Source organism: Lactuca virosa, chromosome 1 (genome assembly GCF_052849685.1).
Source record: "Lactuca virosa cultivar CGN04683 chromosome 1, Lactuca_virosa_CGN04683_v6, whole genome shotgun sequence".
Classification (NCBI taxonomy): Eukaryota; Viridiplantae; Streptophyta; class Magnoliopsida; order Asterales; family Asteraceae; genus Lactuca; species Lactuca virosa.
The window spans coordinates 75,909,423-75,921,302 of record NC_136426.1 but is presented as its reverse complement, the minus strand read 5'-3'; the positions used below and the strand labels follow the sequence as shown (position 1 = coordinate 75,921,302).

Genomic DNA, 11,880 nt, shown 5'->3' with positions numbered 1-11,880 from the left:
GGTTCCTGGCGAGCATCACCAGCACCTATCACAAATGATATTCCTTGGCCACCCTGATTCTTCAGTTTCGGGGAGTCCTTCTTGAAATTCCTTGGTTGATTGCATTCGAAGCCACTTCGGCTTCCTTCTGTAGTAGTGGTTTAGGTTGTGTTGTCCGTGGTCTTTCTGTAAAACTTAGAAGTGTGGCCTATTAAGTTACAGATACTACAGACCATGCAATTCTCGACATGATGGAAATTGCACATGGTACAGTGCAGTAAATTCCCAGAGTGGAGTTTTGATGGAGTGGGAGCGTTTATGATTACATTGTATACAACCATAGGTTTTGGATTGGGTTTGTGGTGCTTGAAGTTCCCTTTTGACTTGCCATGGAACTTCCATTTTGTACTCCCAGTCTGGTTCTTTTCGGTTTGTGGGGTTATGGTACCCTAACGGATACACTACTCAGTCAATTGATAGGCCAACTGCTTGGCACTATCAAAGATAGTGGGTCTGGATGCAGTAACCAGACCTTGACCTGGTGAAGCTAATCCCTAGATGTACCTTTGGTATTTTTGTATTTCGGGTTCACCATTCCTGGGTAACGGTTTGTGAGGTTGTTAAATCGGGAGGTGTAAGCAGTCACCTCCAACCCTTTCATGGTAAGGTTCCAAATTGTAGAGAGTGATCAGTTCCAGAAATCCTATAGATTTCCAAATTTTAGAGGGAGAATTGAAATCCTACCAATTTCAAATGATAAAGAGAGAAGTTTGGAGACTACAGAATGATCGATTGGGAACTATGTGTTTCTCTGCTACGATAGTAGCGGAGCTATTGGCTCTTTGTTTTTCTTCGGGTTTAGATGAACTAGGAAAATCTGAACGTTATCCCATATAAGTATTTTAAAATGTATACGTTGTTTTGGGTTTGATATAAGGTTTCTAAGGTACTAGGTTTCTGCAGCGAATCTTGAGAAGATCCTTCAATCTCTAAAACTTTCAACCATTGTAGTCTGTCAAACTCCTTGCTCAAGGTTGGTTGTTCACCGGCCCGACAATAAATAACATAGACGTACGTTCCAGGTTTATTTATGGTATGGCTTATGTACGGTACTAATCTTAGTTGAGGCGTTTTACCTAAAGGGTTGAGTTAGTAGTTTTAGTTGGAGGCATGTTAGAGTTTTATTAAGTGTTCCCATCACGGGTCAGAGTATATATAACTCTTATATATTATTGTTGGTGGGGTTTGTAGTATTATTATATTTTGTTTTGTACTCCAAGACTACCAAGTACATATGAGGGCCTGACAGGAAACGCCGGAGGGTAGGATCATTTTAGCAATTAAGCCATTCTGAAATCCAACAACCCAAGCGACATTTCAAACCATATTCCCCTTACCGTAAGTAGCTAAGAAGTACTGTATTTAATATTAATAATACTTTTATTAGAAGCTAGTTGCTATAGTTATATTCCTCTTTCGAGGATACGAGTTTTCTACAGCCAATTTAGCTCTGATGTCAATCTGTCACACCCCCGGCCGAGGTGGCGGAACACGCTGGGCTGTGCGACTAAGTTCATAGATCACAGGTAAACTGGATATATAGCACAAGTACAACAATAAAAAAATAACATTCGAGTTCCATCTTGATATTTGAATACAAACTTTTTACAAATAATAATAGTACACGAATTTCCTTAACAGATAGGCATATAATACAACAGCAAGTAAACTAGGTCACCTGTAATCCAGTCTGTCTTGAATGTTTGTTTGGTGATTTCCTGAGAATACATGTAGTTTTGATGGTCAACACGTGGTTGGTGAGCGTTACAGGTTTTCTGCTAACAACAGTAATACTTTTAAAAAGTCTAAAAAGTATTATTTTTGTGTACGTATGACAATATTTAAAACAGTGTTTGCAATGAGTCTTTAAAAGCCCAAAATGTATTTCAGTATAAGTAAATCCATACTTTAAACTGTATTTGTAATAAATCCTTGAATGCCAAAATGTATCTTTTGTATAAGCAAATCCATACTTTAAACTGTGTTCGTAATTAACCTTTGAATATCCTTAAAAACCAAACTGTTATGTTACATAAGTAATTCCATACTTAAAAATAGTTTTGGAAGCAACCAAGCCCATGGTTGGTAGTGATTGATATATATATATATATATATATATATATATATATATATATATATATATATATATATATATATTCTAGTTAATATTTATAGTGAGTCCTATAATCGAGCTATGTGACTGAGTGTACCCCCTACAACGCTTCATTGGACGTTGTAGTAACAGTTGTAGACACCTATCACCCGCTTCGATTGATCGGTCTAGGTTTGTAGCTAGCAACCGCACGTGGGGATGTCAACCCTGTATAGATCTATACATATGTATCTTGCTCCGAAGATTAACGATTATAGTAGTGTGGGTATGCTAAGTGTTTAAACTCAACTAATGAATAACGTCTCACTAAAAAGCCCTTAACTAAAAAGTTTGCGAATAACTCTCAGCCCTAACTTAATTGTGATTAAGTCACTAGGCATAATGAATATCATTGTATAAAGTTCATAAAAGTCGAGTATGTTTGACATATATGTAAAAGTGTAATGTGTTCGTTTTTATAAAAATTAATGTTTCAAATTAATGAACATATGTACATGTATAAACGTTGTGTACTTCAACATTTAAATAAACATGCTTAGTAATAGTTTGAATCCTTGAAATACTACAGAGTTTCATAACATGCTTGTTATAATATGCAATGTCACATAAAAATCATATAATTTTGTAACATGTAGTATTTGTTGTGTGAACTGGTTATTTCACGATAAAATAACCATAATACGTATACGAAAAATTTATACTAGTATATTTGTAACAATATGGTAAATTGTTAAATAATAATATTTTTATAAACTAGATTTATTGTATTTTTGCATAAAAAGGAAATGGATTTGTATAAACAAAATATTTAGGCACATGTATTTCCCCCCGAAAAAGTTAAAATATTAAAAAGGGGTCGTAAGCACTCACCCTTGAAGCATGAGTTCCATTTGTTCAAAATCGTTTTGTTTGAGAAGCTTGACGTGAGAAACCGTAAATCCACAATTCTTAAACTTTGAAATACTCTCGGGATCATTTCGTAACAAATTTGAACTATCAGGGACTGATTTGTAACTTCGCTAAAGTATAGGGGCTTTTTGGTAATTTAATTTAATGGTTAGGACCATTTTGGTAAAAAATATACCAAGTGAGGGGTTGTTTGTAGATAAATGGAATCACTTTTTGGGGATTGGGACCTATTTTGAATGAAGAGGATAAATGGAATCACTTTTTGGGGATTGGGACCTATTTTGAATGAAGAGTTTAACAGGGAGGGTAGTTTGGTCATTTTATAACAAATACAATGGTATCCGTGTAAGCAAAGGAATGAACGAAGGCACGAACGAAGGGAGGGGAAAAGACGTACAAAGTAGCGACTGGTGGGTGATCGATCCATTGTGAGGAGGAGGAATTCCACTCTCCGGCGACTCCCTTAGGAGCTTTTGTACGTCGTCGGCAGCAAGGAGGTCCGATGGCGAAGCAATGACCGAAGGTGGAGAGAGGGGAAACGTGAAGCGACTGCGAGACCTGATGGCGGTCGTCATCTCGCGAAGGAGATGGAGCGATCGGCGACGAGGGGTTTGTCTTCGGGGTTTTACGAGGCTGAAGTGACGGAGGAAATGGTGGAGTGTCGCGAGGGTCGATGGGGTGAGCGATTCAAGGGTTCGGTGGGAGGAACTGACGAGAGGAGAAGAGGAGTGCGAGGGTGGGGCTGTTACATCGATCAGTAGCAGGTGAGCGAATGGGGGCTGCTCCGGCAGCCTCCCCTGTTCTTCTTCTTCTTTCTTTTCTTTTTCTTTTTTTGATTGTTCTTGACAGAAATTGATATAGGGAATGGATGTTTATGTGTTGATGTTTGATAAAGAATCGATGGATGTTTGGGTTGAGGCTTGGTCATCGGAACAGAAAGGGACAAAGGTGGATTGTAATGTTCTTAGTCCATTGGTTGCAGCTCAATGAAAGAAGAAGGTAGTAGTAAAAGCGATTCTCAGGGTGTTTTTGGGAGGGTTCGATTGACAGGAAACAAAAAGATAATCAGTTGAGGAAAAAGGGTGTTTGGCTGTTTGTTGTCCACCGAAAGGGTAGAAAAAGAACAGGATGAATCTTTTTTTTTTTTTTTTTTTTTTTTTTTTGAATGTTTGAATGTTTCAGTTGACAGGGAAGGAAAACGGATTAAGAAAAAGAAAGTGTTTATGTTCTTCCTCCTGATTGTTCACGATCAGAAGATGATAGAGTGTGTTTGAGTATCGATTTTTTTTTATCTTTGTACATTGTTTTGAGTGTGGTTTTGGATAAGCTGAAGGTTAGAAGCAAGTTGTACAATAATTGAGGACCTTATAAGTTTCATCCTTGTTTGGCTGTCAATTTAAGAGTAAAGAATATAAGTTTTATTTTAGTATTTGGTATTATGTATTTGTTTTTCTATGTATGTAATGTGTGTGTATTGATTTAATTAAATATGTATTTGTGTATGAATTTATTGATTTGTATGGATGTATATTTTTAATAGATTTAATATACACTCTTGTATGTATGTGTATATAGGTTGGCCACATTTTATAACAACAATACATACATAATATTTATACACTTTTATATTAAAAGTTTTCCATGTATGTTTGTAATATATATAAAGAAATTGAATATTTAGACATAATAGGTGTCCAATTTTTGACATATATACTATTAATTGGTATTTGGAAGTGTTACATAAACGTATATATAAATTTATATATATTTATTGTTGTTATATAACTCTTAATTATATAACATATATGCATTGCGATTATACGATTAATTTGGATATTTTGAAGTCGCATACGACACCAAAAATATTTATACATATATAGTGGCCTTGTCATTATAAATCTTATAAATATTTTTCACAATAATAGCTACAATATATTTTATATATATTTATTTATCGTGATGTATACCTTGATTCTCGTGTCCTCTTATCGATTCATATAAATTTTCTAAAAACGTCTGCTTAATGTTCAGGTCGTGGTGATTCCAAAAATGTAGACGGAATTGAATTATGTTAAACTGATCTTTGTGAAATGACGTTTAACGTTTCACGTTTAATTAAGCTGACAAAACGTCTGATTTTTTACTTTTATAATTATTTTTATAAAAATATTTCAAATATGTACTTTGATATTAGGCTATAGCCTGAGTCCAAAAATGCTTTCGGAATTTCCATTTGAGGTGTGCAAGTCCCTCAACGGTTAGAAACGGTTTTAGCGATTTTAAGAAAATCAGTATTATACTGGTTTTGGAATCTTAAAACGGTCATATCTTTTGCATATGAACTCCGTTTTGGACGTTCTTTATATTTTCGGAATCAGGGAAACCGTTTTGGACATTCTTTATATTTTCGAAATCAGGGAAACACATACTACGAGACTAGAGTGTTTGTATTGCTCACAACTGCTTAATACGAAATTTTAGTTTTTCAGACACATTCCTAAGGTTGCAGTTTGAGATGTTTGATTTGTTTGTCATATTACATTTTTGGAAGTAAGATACCATCTGGTATCTTATAATAGTTGAAATAACTCATTTATTTTATATTGGGTGGACTAAAACTCAATGAGTCAATTTACTAAGAGACTTACTGTGAACTTGACCGTTCACAGTCTTTGACCTAAATTTCGGGATGTCACAAATTCAGCTCCGGTACCCATTAGGCAAGATCAGGAAGGTGAGGGAGAGAACGTCCTAATGGGAGATAATCGGCGGGGGGGGGGGGGGGGGGGAGGAGGAGGAGGAGGAGGGCATAGCTACAACAATAAAGCTAAGCCGGGAGCTACAAAGGCATCCGACACGAACACCCACACGGGTTCGGTCTTCTCAAACTTCCTTGCACATCACCTCAAGGCAAGAAGCCATGACGGACGACAGCAAAAGCCCAAAAGTCGACCTACCCCGGGTGAGGAAGTATTGACCCGTAGAGGCCTAGAAGCCCACCTCTCTTGTGAAACTAAAAAACAGAAAACACGAAAGCACCAGGATACGGAGAAAAGATTGCCAAAAATATGGATAGACAAGAAAGCCAAGTGAGCTCCCAGAAAAGAAGTCAGCTTAGGACAAATCGACAAAACCACAGGGCCCTCTAGCCAAATCAGATTACACTCAGATCACCTCCAGGATGACCTCCCACCAAACAAAGCCCCAAACACCAATACAAGGGTAGACATGGAGGTTGTGACAAAGCATAAACAAAAGAACCAGTCAGAAGGCACCAGGAGACAAGAGGATCTGAAGGTCACTCCCGGGAAGGCAGTCCACCCAGAAATATCAAGATCCCGCATGTGCAAGGATACAACCATGCCCTGGGAAAACACGCTCAGGCGATACCAGGGCTACAAGAGCATAGATGCCGCAGGGCTACCGCCTGACGGAAACGTACCATACAGCCAGGCGAAGACCGGGAAAGCAGTGTCACTGCTCAAGGTAACGATTTGATTGTCGCGAAAACCGAACTTCTACAGAAACAACAACGAAGCAAAGCAATATGTGGGTGTGAGCAGGTCCGCCAAGGAACGTGCAAGAAGAAATGTAAGAACAAATCAAGGGGGAGTTCGGAACATAAGAGCCCAAAATGGGGGTGTATCCCCGGAATTTAACACTCAAACGGATCATACCACCATCCCTAGAGCAAAGGGAGAGACCTAAATGAAGCGAATCCGAAGTAGGGGCAATGTGATCAAACTTCGAATGGATAATTACACCCCAGAAAAACAACACAAGGGCCAAGAGTTGGCTCACATAGCAGTCACCCCTCTTCCCTTATTCAAAAAAAATGTAGATCTTCCCAGAAAGAAAAACATCATTAATGAAACTATGAAAGTTGTCTTTTCACAAAATATACATATACCGTTAAAATATATGTACTCGAGCTCGACACCACCCATAAGAGGTTGTACATATTTACCAAACGACAACAAGGATTGATCATCCACGTCGTTTGAGCGAAACCGATGTAAGAAGGAAACCATAGGCTTCAAAGGCTCATAACCTTTCCTTAAAAATACGTCAGTAAAATTGAAAGAGCCACAACTCCTGACCATGACAAGTAGGGGCCTTAATGGATCATAACTTTTCCCTCGAAATATACAATACCTAAGCCCTTAGGCCTCGAGGTGATGATCTCGACCTGGCTTAGATGACTGGGGTCGGAGTGCAATCCTCCTTGACTCAGGACTTAGAGAAAAGTCCCAAAAAGGCAACACAAAAAAAACCTTTAGTTAAAAAAGGGCGCCCTAACAAAATGAACCAGCCAGAGTTCATAACCAAAGGCCAACCAAGGCCTTGATCCTACAATGATAAACCCAGAACACTAAAAAGGGACAAACTCCAACCCCACCAGAGCGAGCTCCCGGGCTAAACCCAAGAAACATGCTTTGGGTCCAGCGAATCTACCAAACAAATGGGAATCATAACCAATTTCCCTCAACGCGAAACCAAAAAGCACGACTGCTCCAAAGGCCAATATCAACCTTCAAGACAAACCTAAACCTAAGGTAGCCAACACGAACCACCAAGGACAACAAGAAAATGCGATAAACTAAGGAAAGTTAAAACATCAAAAAGTAGGGAAGTTAAAATTGTCTGTTAGACAGCCCCCAGACTTAGAAACGCCACACATGGCCCAATACGAAATCAAATATTACCTAATAAGATTGTCTCACAAACACCGGAAAGATCCAAACAATTTCTCAAACAACAAACAACTGAGGGGAGGATAAAAATCACATACTGGGAGGAGTGGAAGAAGGTCGAGCCCCAGAAGTGTTGGCCTCAAGATGTTTCCCTTCGACGTCTGGATCACTACACAGTTGATGGAGACCCTACATTTTCAACTCACCAAGGTGGAGGTAGGAGGAAAAATCAGTCTCCAGGAAAGACTTCACCTCCGCATGCATTGCCTGAGTATGCTCCAGAAGGGTACTCGGCTCGCCAGACACGAATTTCCCGGTAGCACTCTGCTCCCTAATCACCTACTTACCACCCTCAACCCCGGCAGCCATGCAAGCTGCCTTCATACGCCTCACACAGAAAAGTCAGTGCTCTCAACCACCTTGTCCACCACCCGAACAACACCCTTCTGGATCAGCCACTTCAAATCATCCTCCACAACCTTCCTCCTCATGCCCCCCTTCCAATAGCCTACTAACATCCTCCACTTGACCCTCCAGCACCCTCGTCTCCTCCGCCAAGACCTCGATTCGCTGAGAAAAACGTTCCACCGACCCGTCCAAAGTTGCCACCCTTTCCTCCAAAGATGCTTTTTCCCTAGCCAAGATATGGTAATGCTCCTCAAGCATGCGCTTCTCCTCCTCCAAACTTAACAGATTCACCTTTAGCTTATCCAACTCGGCCCTTATATAGGCAAGCTCTCTAGAGTCCGAACTAACCTGGCGAAGGCATTGTGCAACAGCAACCATGTAGGGGCAACATGAGCGGCTGCGTATTGCAGGCTGTTAGCTATATGGGAGTTAGAGAGGAGTTCCAGAGCTTCAATCGTACCTGGAGGAAAGGAATGAAGACTCCATTCGTACGCAACAGAATGCTTCGTCAAGAGAGAATCTCATTTAAGCTTCCACTCTGGCACATAGATGGCAAAAATCGACGGAGGAGGAGAGGAAGAACCTGCAAAAACTCCGTCTCTCGCTGGGAATAAAGCTGGTTCGGGAGGAACTTGGGACATGTCATCTGAATCAAGCCCAAAGATCCCCTACAGGGTGGTAGCATTCTAGGGCTCCTTCTTGGGTTAATGAGGTTGTTATGTCGCCTCTTTACTCATTCCCTCCGACAGTTTCGATGGGTCATCATCGGGAATGTTCACAACAACGTCAGACTCCCCCAAAAGGAAGTCCACATTTCGCCTTTTATAAAGGCGTCGGATAGAAGAACTAACATCGGCACCCTCCGTATGTGGAGAGTCCAACCAGGCTAACCGTCGCTTAGAAGCCAAGCGCCTATCCCTCGTCACCAACTCAGTCGGCAACTCCTCCTCATGATCGGAGGGCAAAGGATCGTCGCGGGAGGCTCCCCCAATAGGCACGTCGACCAACACTCGATCGGCAGAGGGGCTGGATCCGGGCGGAGAACCAGTGTGAGAGCCAATAAGAGCCAGAGCATAGTCGGCACTGACCGGTGGAGGAAGCGTCTCTACCAAGGGCACCTCCCGGTATTGACAGGTGCCCTGAAAATGGCCCCTCAACACCATCTCGAAGGGGATAACCCTCCCACAACCTACAAATAAAAACCAAGCCAACGTAATTAAGGACAAGGACAGAATTACTAGTCACGCAGCACACAGACAAGCACGGGAAGATGGGAATCAAAAAGGGGGTGGGGGAAGGAGAGGTACTTACCGTCCTTCTCAATGTAAAATTGAGGCATCATTCCCCACACCCTCCAAGAAGCACTCATACCGACGACGTCCAGCATGCATTCCTCCCCGTTGAAAGAGATGGTTCTCAACGCCCCGACCACAGTTTTGATGGCCCCCCAGAGAGCAAGAAACCGATCAGTGAAATTGATCCGACGAGGATAACCGTAGTTGACCAAATCACGGTTTCCCACAACCACTTGTCCTGCCATTTTTTCTTGGGAGCCTTCTGATTAATGATGAATGCGTGGATTCCCCACCGCTGAGAGAACGTATGCACCCCAAACTGAGTCGACGAGTAGAAGAAGTACTTGAAAGCCCAGAACTGGGGAAGCACACCCAAACCCTGCATGCCATTTCGAAGCCAACGATCTTGTTGACGGCGTTAGGAGTCAGATTATCGACAAAAAAACCATATTGACGCATAATATCATCAAAAAAATCGGACGTGGGAAGCCAGAGCCCCGCCTCAAAGATTGGTACAGGGACTCCAACCTTCCCCTCCGGAGGACGGGAAATGATAGCCCCTTTCTGAGGGTATTCCACCCAGTGCTTGGGAAGAAAACCGAACCGTTCTTGAAGATCGGAAAACTAACTTGGAGAAGGCACGATTTTAATGTTTTGGGTAGCCATTGTTCGTCAACAAGAAAAGGACGAGAACGGAGAAGAAAATTAAAAGATTAGAAAGAAGGAAGGAGTAATAGAAGCAAGAGGAAGTGAAGAAAAGGAAACCAACACAAATAAAGGAAGTTTTAAATGCAGGCGGGAAGCCCAAGCGGTTATAATGATGAAACCTCTGAGAATTATGCACCAATAGCAGTTAACCACTAGTAGAGCACAATCCGCCAATAGGACGCCTCCGCATCTAGTCGGCCTAGAAGGGACAAAAAGGTATTGTCGGGATCTTGTCCCCTCCATGGAAGGTATAAACTGAACACATCTCCTCAAAGAGAAGGGATCGCCTTTATCACACTTTTCAGCTAAACCCATATCCTCTTAACTAGTTACTAACTATGTAACATACATAAAATTCAAGCCAATTTAAAACTTTTTCAACCATTAAAAAACCATTAATTATTACAAAGTGTTTTCAAAATAGTTTCATGTCAGAGTATCCCAGAAATCAAAATCATAAAATATGAGGAGGTGCACGATCATCCCTTCGCCTTCCCGCGATCATTTGAAGTACCTTAAACAAAATCAACAACTGTAAGCCCGAAGCTTAGTGAGTTACCCCCAAAATACCAACGCCATACAAACCATAACAATATCATACAAACAGCATGCATACTGAGCCATCAGCCTGACTGGACCGCCTCGCAGGGCCTACAACCTGACTGGACCGCCTCGCAGGTACGTTTGGACCACCTCACGGAGTCTACAACCTATCCGGACCGCTCGTCGGGCCTTCGGCCTGACTACTACGCTGTTACCGGGTCTGCAGTCTATCCGGGCCACCCTAGGTATGTTGGCCTAGAGCACAAAGCAGGACCGCCTCAACCCAACTCCCAATCAAATAATCAACACATGAATATCATACGCTAGCTAGCATGTATAGACAGTCATACAGATCTATCAAATCACTAATCATAGCATCATCCTATATAACAGGATACCGATCTAACCGATCACTAAACATAGCATCATCCTATATACCAGGATACAGATCTAACATATCACTAAACATAGCATCATCATATAACCAGGATACAATCCAAAAAGGACCGGCCTTGGTGCCTTAGACCCTGTTAGTATAGTGAGAAGAATTCACATCACACTGCCGATCACACAGACGATCCCTGACTGCTGGCTGCCAGGACCCCGAACCGCCAACATCAAAACAACACCCCCATACGCAGCTGACTGCAGATCTGCTACCTCGTGTGCACTAACAGACACCAAAATGACAATCCATCTCTGGCCACTGACTCACACTATGAATCCAATACAGGGTAAAAGACCTTTTTACCCTTCCTCAAGCTTGGCCCAAATCCAAGGCCCAACTAGATGACAAAAGGCCCAATATCAAAATAAATCCTTAAGTCTAAATATGGCCCAATTTTCCAAATTGGGCCTAATGGCCTTCACTCAAGAAGATCCAACAAGCTAAAAGCCCAAACATAAATCCCAGACAGTCCATCACAACCCAATGCAAGCCAAACCCAACTCTTTATCCAAAAGGCCCAAATCTCTTCAAGCCCACATTTGGCCCAATTTTCCAAATTGGGCCCAACTCCTTATTGGGCCTCGTCCAAAGGTCTGCTCCTCTAATTGGCCCAAAACACACCTATTCAGTTGGTCCAGTAGGTCCCAAGTATCAAGCCCAACAGATGGCCCAATACCCGAAGCCCAAAGTCCGAAATCTGAACAGAGAACGTACGCGGGGCGT

The 11,880-nt window shown here is 41.5% G+C and overlaps 2 long non-coding RNA genes across 3 annotated transcripts; one reads left to right on the top strand and one right to left on the bottom strand.

Moving 5' to 3' along the window:
* Positions 1 to 1,596: 1,596 nt before the first annotated feature.
* Positions 1,597 to 3,311, bottom strand: LOC145147343 (uncharacterized). The gene is made up of 2 exons (XR_013728256.1): positions 3,023 to 3,311; positions 1,597 to 1,814 (listed from the first exon to the last, which is right to left on the bottom strand). It is a non-coding gene; the product is annotated as an uncharacterized LOC145147343 (long non-coding RNA).
* A 378-nt stretch (positions 3,312 to 3,689) lies between these two features.
* On the top strand, positions 3,690 to 4,567 carry LOC145147327 (uncharacterized). Of its 2 annotated transcripts, none has more exons than XR_013728245.1 (2): positions 3,690 to 3,825; positions 3,923 to 4,567. It is a non-coding gene; the product is annotated as an uncharacterized LOC145147327 (long non-coding RNA). The 2 variants fall into 2 exon arrangements; XR_013728239.1 differs by having other exon boundaries at positions 3,694 to 3,825; positions 3,911 to 4,567.
* The last annotated feature ends 7,313 nt before the right edge of the window (positions 4,568 to 11,880 follow it).